Below are 9376 nucleotides of genomic sequence, written 5' to 3'. Positions count from 1 at the left end.
GATATGCCAACCTAATCTAGTCCCACCTGCCAGCACCTGGCTCATATCCCTCCAAACCCTTCCTATTCATATACCCATTCAGATGCCCTTTTCAATGTTGCAATTGTACCAGCCTCCACCACTTCCCCTGGCAGCTCATTCCATACCCGTACCACCCTCTGAGTGAAAAAACTGCCCGATAGGTCTCTTTTATATCTTTCCCCTCTCGCCCTAAACCTATGCCCTCTAGTTCTGGACTCCCACACTCCAGGGAAAAGACTTTGTCTATTTATCCGATCCATGCCCCTCATGATTTTACAAATGTCTATAAGGTCATAACCTCAGAAGCTCCCTCTCCCTTTGATCCCTTTAGCCACAAGATCTATATCTAACTCCTTCTTGAAAACATTCAAGCTTTGACTGTCTCTGCGGCAAAGAACTCCACAGACTCCCCACTCTCTGGGTGAAGCCTCTTTCTCCTCATCTCAGTCCTGAAACACCCTTATGGCCTTAGACTGCGACCCCTGGTTCCAGACTCCTCAGTCATTAGGAACAGCCTTCCTGTGTTTACGTTGTCTAGTCCTGTTAGAATTTTATAGGTTTCTGTGAGATTCCCCCCCCTCCCCCCATTTTTCTAAACTCCAATGAATATTGTCTGAACAGCTATTGCGCGCAGAGCTCTCTCTGCCATTTTAGGGGACAGTTATAGGGTCCTATAGCACAGAAACAGACCCACCACTCCAACCAGTCCTTGCTGAACATAAACTAAACTAGTCTCATCTGCCCATACTCTGCCAAACTTTCCTTATTCACATACTTATCCAAATGTCTTTTAAATATTTTAACTATACCTGCATCCACCACTTCCTCTGGAAGTTCATTTCACACATTGAATTAAATTGAATTGAATTGGATTTATTGTCATGTGTACTGAGGCACAGTGACAAGCTTTGTCTTGCGAGCAATACAGGCAGATCACAGAGTTAAGTTGCATAGATAAGTAAATAATGGGTAAACAGCTGCAAAAACGAAAAAAAGGTACAGGCACTCTCTGTGTAAAAAGTTGCCCCTCAGGTCTTTGTAAAATCTTTCTCCTCTCACCTTAACAATATGTCCTCTAGTTCCAAAATTCCCCACATAGGGATAAGACACTTGCCATTCACCTTACCTATACCCCTCATGATTTTATAAACCCCTATAAGGTCACCGCTCAACCTCCGATGCTGCAGTAAAAAAAAACCCAGCTTCTCCTTACAACTCAAACCTCTCCATTCCTAGCAACATCCAGGGTGGCACGGTGGCTCAGTGGTTAGCACTGCTGCCTCACAGCACCTTGGACCCAGGTTCAATTCCAAGCCTCAGGCCACTGCCTGTGTGGAGTTTGCACATTCTCCCCGTGTCTGCATGAGTTTCCTCCGGGTGCTCCAGTTTCCTCGTGCAGGCTAGGTGAATTGGCCGTGCTAAATTGCCCATAGTGTTAGGTGCATTAGTCAGAGGGGAATGGGTGAGCTCCTCTTCAGAGGGCCAGTGTGGACTTGTTGGGCTGAAGGACCTGTTTGTACAGTGTAGGGGAATCTAATCTAAACATCCTAGTAAACCTTTTCTGAAGCCTCTCCAGCTTAACAACATCCTTCCTATAAACACAATGTTGTGGGCCAGACAAGGTAAGGACAACAGATTTCCTTCCCTAAAGGATGTTAATGAAGCAGACCACCATGATAGTGGTGTCATGGTTACATTTACTGAGACTAGCTTTTAATTTAAGTTTTTTTTTAACAATATCCAAAAGTGCTCTTACACACAGTTGAACAATGTTGTTTTCTATTACTGAATTATCTGTGGTATTTCTTTTTCATCTATTAACATTACCTTTGTTCTCCTATTGATTAATATGCATGCAAAGCCCATTAGGTGCAATGCATCAAAAGTTAGAGAGAGGAAGGGAGCTTAATCAAAATGGAGCTGCATAATTCCAGATTTTACTGATGGAATTTAAATTCTACCGGCTGTTATGGTGGGATTTGAACCCACATCTCTAGAGCATTAGCCTGGGCCTCTGGGTTATTCACCCAGTAACATTAGCTGTACACCATTACTAGCCTGACAAATCTGTTCAAATTCTTTTGGGGAGGTAATGAACATGTTAAACAAAACAGAGCCACTAGATGTAATCTATTTGGATTTCCAGAAGGTCTTCAACAAGGTGCCATACAGGAGGCCACTCGATAAGATAAAAGGTGGGTCACACGTGTTTATCAGTGTGTATAATTTAAATAATATAATCGTTTAGTGATATAGAACTTGAATATTGTTGAAGAAAGACACATTTTGTCAAAGCTATACATCTTGGACTCAATTTGCAGTCAGGACAGTTTACATGAAGACCAATTCAAGGGGCAACCTAAAATTTATACTGCATGAGGGAAGAATACTGATGGGTTGGCAACTGGACTCTGATTGGTAGATCTGTTTCCATGGGGGAAGCAGCAATTAATAATGATTGACAGTTAACTGCCAATGAGCTTCCATGACCGATGTGTGGGTGTGTGCTCTGCTTTCAGGCTTGGCTAGTCTGTCAGTATGGTGGCTCCACCATTAGATAACAGTTGATCGGTAAGGGGAGAAGGGAATTTCAGGAAGACATACAATCATATCAACTCCTTTGCTGCTGTATTAAGTTCCTCTGAGAATGTTATGCTGCCTTGACAATGATGATGATGATGATAATATTAATAGCCCGCTTTGCAAGCAATTCTGAACAAGCACTAATATACTGAGCTGTTAAGATTCCTACACAGGTTCCTGCTAAGTAAGGGCCTTGGGACCTTGCAACAACCTTGCAATGACGTTATGGAGCTGCTTCTCACTGAGTGTAAATAGTACATTGTGGGTGGGGTTAAGAGAGGGATAAAGAGAAAAATGTGAAGCAGACTGACAAGCATTGGGAGGCATAGCTCATGAAATAACCTCTCAACAATTTAAGTGTAAGGTCCGAATCTGTTATATCTCTGAATACCATGTGTTGTAATATTTAGTTTTAAGATGTAATAAAGAATATTAGAAAGAAGCCAAGCTTGAAGACAGTTCTTGACATTATCTTCTCTTTGATAAATCTGTCTTAAAACCTCTGGATGTAGCCAGCAAACAATGTGCCAAAAAATGGCCCACACAGAGAGTCATAGTCTTCACCACATCACCTCAACGAGATGTCCAAAAAGGGGGCAGATTGCCTTTTCTAGGAACTGCCCTTGTGCAATTACTAAATGTGATAAGAAACATTTGCAGAGATCTGAAGGCAGGTGAACGGCACACTTTGGTCCCTCCTCTCCCTCCTCTTCAGCAAATAGGAGCTAACTTGGGGACAGAGAGAGAGAGAGGGAAATAAGGAAAATCAGAAGACTCCATCGACGCTGCTTGTCTCCCTGAGCTGCAGCTAGTGACCCTGAATACCAAGGCAAGGCCAGGTTTATTATCTTGGATGTTTATCCAATGTAAACAGCTGAATCAAGAGACCTTACTGTCTCTGTGGTTTACTGAAATTATCATCACTAGCAAGGAATGACAATGTAGTTATGTCCTTCAACCAGTAATCCAGCCAATCTGAGTTCCAATTCTGGTCTCCTTCCTATCGGAAAGATGATGTGAAACTTGAAAGGGTTCAGAAAAGATTTACAAGGATGTTGCCAGGGTTGGAGGATTTGAGCTGCAGGGAGAGGTCGAATAGGCTAGGGCTGTTTTCCCTGGAGCGTTGGAGGCTGAAGGGTGACCTGATAGAGGTTCATAAAATCATGAGGGGCATGAATAGGATAAATAGACAAAGTCTTTTCCTTGGGGTGGGGGAGTCCAGAACTAGAGGGCATAGGTTTAGGGTGAGAGGGGAAAGATATAAAAGAGACCTAAAGGGCAACTTTTTCACGCAGAGAGTGGTGCGTGTATGGATTGAGCTGCCAGAGGAAGTGGGGGAGTCTGGTACAATTACAACTTTTAAAAGGCATCTGGATGGGTATATGAATAGGAAGGGTGTGGAGGGATATGGGCCGGGTGCTGGCAGGTGGGGCTAAATTGGGATGGGATATCTGGTCGGCATGGATGGGTTGGACCGAAGGATCTGTTTCCATGCTGTACATCTCTATGTCTCTATGACTCTAAAACCCAGCATTGCCTGTTTATGAACTTTAATTCAATTAAAAGAGACCAAAGGAGCAAAGTTTTCACACAGAGGATGGTACGTATATGGAATGAGCTGCCAGAGGAAATGGTGGAGGCTGGTACAATTGCAACATTTAAAAGGCATCTGGATGGGTATATGAATAGGAAGGGTGTGGAGGGATATGGGCATGGTAGGTGGGACTAGATTGGGTTGGGATATCTGGTCGGCATGGACAGGTTGGACCGAAGGGTCTGTTTCCGTGCTGTATATCTCTATGACTCTATGACTCTACACTAGCAGGTGAAATCTGTTGACAGGGAAACCATCAGGTCATTGTTTCAAAAGAAAACAATGAGAGTTTTTTAGGGGTAAGGGAATTTGCCATCCTCTTCTGACCCTGATGGCGACTGCTTCCACCAGCAACAAGGTTTACTCTTAACTAGCCTTTGAAAGGGCCTATAAATCCCCTTAACTGGGTTCAAGCAGACCCAGTAACACCACCTCAAGGGCACCTCGTGATGCATAGTGAATGCTGTGGCCTTGCCACATAATGCTCGCATCTTAAATGTTGAAGAAATGTTGAAGGTGGCACGATGGCTCAGTTGGTTAGCACTCTGCCTCACAGCGTTAGGGACCTAGGTTTCATTCCAGCCTCGGGTGACTGACTGTGTGGAGTTTGCACATTCCCCCGTGTCTGTGTGGGTTTTGTCTCGCAAAGGTGTGCAGAGTTAAAAATCGCACAACGCCCACGTTATAGCCCGACAGGTTTATTTGGAGGCACTCAAGGCTAGTGGATACAACCTGGTATTGTGTGATTTTTTAACTTTGTCCACCCCAGTCTAACACCGGCACCTCCACATCATAAAGATGTGCAGGTTCGGTGGATCAGCTATACCAAATTGGCCATAGTGTCCAGGGATATGCAGGCTAGATGGATTAGCCAGAGTTAGGGAGGGGTCTGGCTGGGATGCTCTTCAAGGTGGTCAGTGCATGTTTGATGGGCTGAATGGCCTCTTTCCTCACTGTAGGGGTTCTATGGTGCAAATGTCATAGTCTAACAGGTTTATTTAACTTTCAGAGCACTGCTCCTTCGTCCGGTGAAATGCTCCAAAAGCTTGTGATTTTAAATGAACCTGTTGGACTATAACCTTGGTGTTTCGTGATTCCATTCTTGACCACCCCAATCTGATACTGGTATTGCCAAATCATGATTCAAATGAATTGTATGGCAGTACTGCCATACCTATGTTGCCCTGTGTGGGGCACTGTTGGTCCTTGACTGAGTTGCATCTCCTGTTTGTACACTATTAAAAAAAACTGTCATGAAATTCTATTCTAAATTATTAACAAAGATTCTACCCTTGTGTCATACAGAAGTCTGTAGATTCACTATTTTGATCTCGTTATATGTCTCATTTCTGTTTCTGGGATCTTGCTGTGCAAGACTTGGCTGCTCTGATTTCCTACACAACATGACTGTACGACAGCAACTCATCACTCTAAAATGTAAGACACTTTGTGACGTCCTGAGGTGAAAGTCTGAAACAAGATCAATCCCCGGCAGAGATATTTGACCTGTGAGGTAATGCTTTAGGTTTGGACTGTTAGAGGAAGATACAGCTGGTGATTGCAACTTGATTCAGTGCAGAATAAGGGGAGAGAGAGGGGGAAGGAGGAGCAGATGAACAATGCCCACAAATCTGAGGTAGTGAACCAGAGGTGGTGATGTGGCAAGGATCCCCAGCACTGGTGACCAGAGCAAATGCAATAGATTTTGATTCCAGATTAGATTAGATTAGATTCCCTACAGTGTGGAAACAGGCCCTTCAGCCCAACCAGTCCACACCGACCCTCCGAAGAGTAAGCCACCCAGACCCATTTCCCTCTGACTAATGCACCTAACACGATGGGCAATTTAGCATGGCCAATTTACCTGGCAGCACATCTTTGGACTGTGTATTCAGACGTCCATTGCACAACTTTCCTACTTTCATTGCTTTGGACCTCAGTCAGACTTGATGTGTTCTGTGCACATTCTCCCCGTGTCTGCATGGGGTCTCCTCCCAGTGCTCTAGTGTCCTCCTACAATCCCAAGGTGTGCAGGCTGGGTGGATTGGCCATGGGAAAAGCAAAGTTGCAGGGATAGGGGAAGGGTCTGGGTGGGACGCTTTCCCGGAGGGTCAGTGTAGACTACAGCGCAGGGATTCTCTGATTCAATATTATTTTATTCTTTTGCTGCAGATCAGAACCCCAGCCAGATAAATTAATAAATTGAAAGAGTCCAAAAGAGGGATGTTTATTGCCCCATGACTAGTGGACTAGGGCATGATCAATTCACTCCTACCTGGCAAAGCTGGGTCTGTCCTGTCACCCAGAGATCTGAGTTGTCTCTTTTTGGGAAAGATATTCCACCCTTTGCCAATACCCTTCCCCCTGAAGTGGTTTCAGCTGTCCTGCACACCACGTGGCAAGTTGAAAATAGAATGTTACAGCGCAGTGCAGGCCCTTCGGCCCTCAATGTTGTGCTGACCCGCGAAATTAATCTGATGCTATCTAACCTACACCATTCCATTATTATCCATGTGTATGTCTAACCTACACCATTCCATTATTATCCATGTGTATGTCCAATGCCCATTTAAATGCCCTTAACGTCAGCGAGTCTATACTGTTGCAGGCAGGCCATTCCACGCCCCTACTACCCTCTGAGTAAAGAAACTACCCCAATATCTGTCACCCTTCAATTTAAAGCTATGTTCCCTCGTGTTAGTCTTCACCATCTGAAGAAAAAGGTTCGAACTGTCCACCCTATCTAACCCTCTTATTATCTTATATGTCTTGATAAAATTTCCGGAAAGACGTTGTGAAACTTGAAAGGGTTCAGAAAAGAATTACAAGGATGTTGCCAGGGTTGGAGGGGCTGGGGCTGTTTTCCCATGAGTGTTGGAGGCTGAGGGGTGACCTGATAGAGGTTTATAAAATCATGGAGGGGCATGGATAGGGTAATTAGACAAAGTCTTTTTCCTGGGGTGGGGGAGTCCAGAACTAGAGGGCATAGTTTAGGGTGAGAGGGGAAAGATATAAAAGAGACCTAAGGAGCAACATTTTCACACAGAAGTTGGTGCGTGTGTGGAATGGGCTGCCAGAGGATGTGGTGGAGGCTGGTGCAATTACAACATTTAAAAGGCATCTGGATGGGTATATGAATAGGAAGGGTTTGGAGGGATATGGGCCGGGCACTGGCAGGTGGGACTAGATTGGGTTGGGATATCTGGTCGGCATGAACATGTTGGACCGAAGGGTCTGTTCCTGTGCTGTACACCTCTATGACTCCATGACTTTATGACCTCTCAACATGCTTCTCTCCAATGAAAACAGCTTTGGTTCCCTCATAAGACCTTCCCTCCATACCAGGCAACATCCTAGTGAATCTCCTCTGAACCCTTTCCAATCCTTCCACAACCTTCCTATAATGCGATGACCAGAACTGTACACAATACTCCAGGTGAAGCCTTACCAGTGTCTTGGACAGCTGAAGCATGACCTCGTGGCTCCGAAATTCAATCCCCCTACCAATAAACACCAACACACCACATGCCTTCTTAACAACCTTACCAACCTGGGTGGCAACCTTGAGGGATTTGTACACCTGGACATTGAGACCTCTCTGTTTATATACACTGCCAAGAATTTTCCCATTAGCCCAGTGCTCTGCATTCCTGTTACTTCTTCAGAAGTGAACTACATCACACTTTTTCGCATTAACCTCCATTTGCCACTTCTCAGCCCAGCTCTGTAACAATGCCCCTTTGTAATCCACAACATCCTTTGGCACTACCTACAACTCTGCCTCCCTTAGTGTCATTAGCAAATTTACTAACCCATCCTTCTACGCCCATATTCAGATCATTTATAAAAATGGCAAACAGCAATGGCCCCAAAACAGATCCTTGCGGCATACCACTGGTAACTGAGCTCCAGAATGAACACTCCCCATTAACTACCACCCTCTGTCTTCTTTCAAATTTCTGATCCAAACCGGTAAATCACCTACAATCCCGAAGTTCCGTATTTTGTGCAATAGCCTACTGTGTGGAACCTTATCAAATGCCTTACTGAAGTCCATATACACCATATTAATCACTTTACCTTCATCCACCATTTTTGTCACCTTGTCGAAGAGCTCAATAAGATCAGTGAGGCACGACCTACCCTTCACAAAACTGTGTTGACTATCTCTAATCAAATTACTCCTTTCCAGATGATTATAAGTCCTATCTCTTCTAACCTTTTCCAACACCTTACCTACAACCAAAGTAAGGTTCACTGGCCTATAATTGCCAGAGTTGTCTCGACTCCCCTTCTTAAACAAGGGAACCACATTTGCTATCCACCAGTCTTCTGGCACTACTCCTTTCGACAATGATGACATAAAGACCAAAGACAAAGGCTCTGCAATCTCCTCCTGACTTCCCAGAGAATCCAAGGATAAATCCCATCAGGCCCCGGGGTCTTATCTGTTTTCAGATCTTCCAACATTGCTAAAACCATCTCGTTGTCAATCACAATCCCGTCTAATCCAATAGCCTGTAATTCCGTATTCTCACGAACATTGCCCTTTTGCAATGGGAATACTGACGAAAAGTATTCATTAAGCGCTTCCCCTATGTTCTCAGATTCCTCACACAACTTCCCACTACTATTTTTGATTGGCTCTAATCTTATTCTCGTCATTCCTTTATTCCTGATATACCTATAGAAGGCCTTAGGGTTTTCCTTGACCCTATCCGTCAACAACTCCTCATGTCCCCTCCTGGCTCGTCTTAGCCCTCTCTTTCAATCTTTTCTGGCTAACCTATAACTCTCAAGCCCCCTAACTGAGCCTTCATGCCTCATCCTCACATAAACCGCCTTCTTCCTCTTGACAAGAGCTTCAACTTTAGAAAACCATGGCTCCCTCTCTCAACAACTACCTCCCTGCCTGATAAGTATATACTTATCAAGGACCCACAGTAGCTGTTCCTTGAATAAGCTCCACATTTCAAGTGTGTCCACCCCCTGCAGTTTCCTTCCCCATCTGATGCATCCTAAATCTTGCCCAATCACATCGTAATTGCCTTTCCCCCAGTAATACATCTCTCCCTGCAGTATATATCTATCCCTGCCCAATGCTATTGTAAACATAACCAAATTGTGGACACTATTGCCAAAATGTTCACCTACCTCCAAATCTAACACCTGGCCAAT

The sequence above is a fragment of the Chiloscyllium plagiosum genome, chromosome 11, assembly GCF_004010195.1.
Source record: "Chiloscyllium plagiosum isolate BGI_BamShark_2017 chromosome 11, ASM401019v2, whole genome shotgun sequence".
NCBI classification, from domain to species: domain Eukaryota; kingdom Metazoa; phylum Chordata; class Chondrichthyes; order Orectolobiformes; family Hemiscylliidae; genus Chiloscyllium; species Chiloscyllium plagiosum.
The sequence above is the reverse complement of the archived record's forward strand: the minus strand, read 5'-3'. Positions refer to the sequence as shown.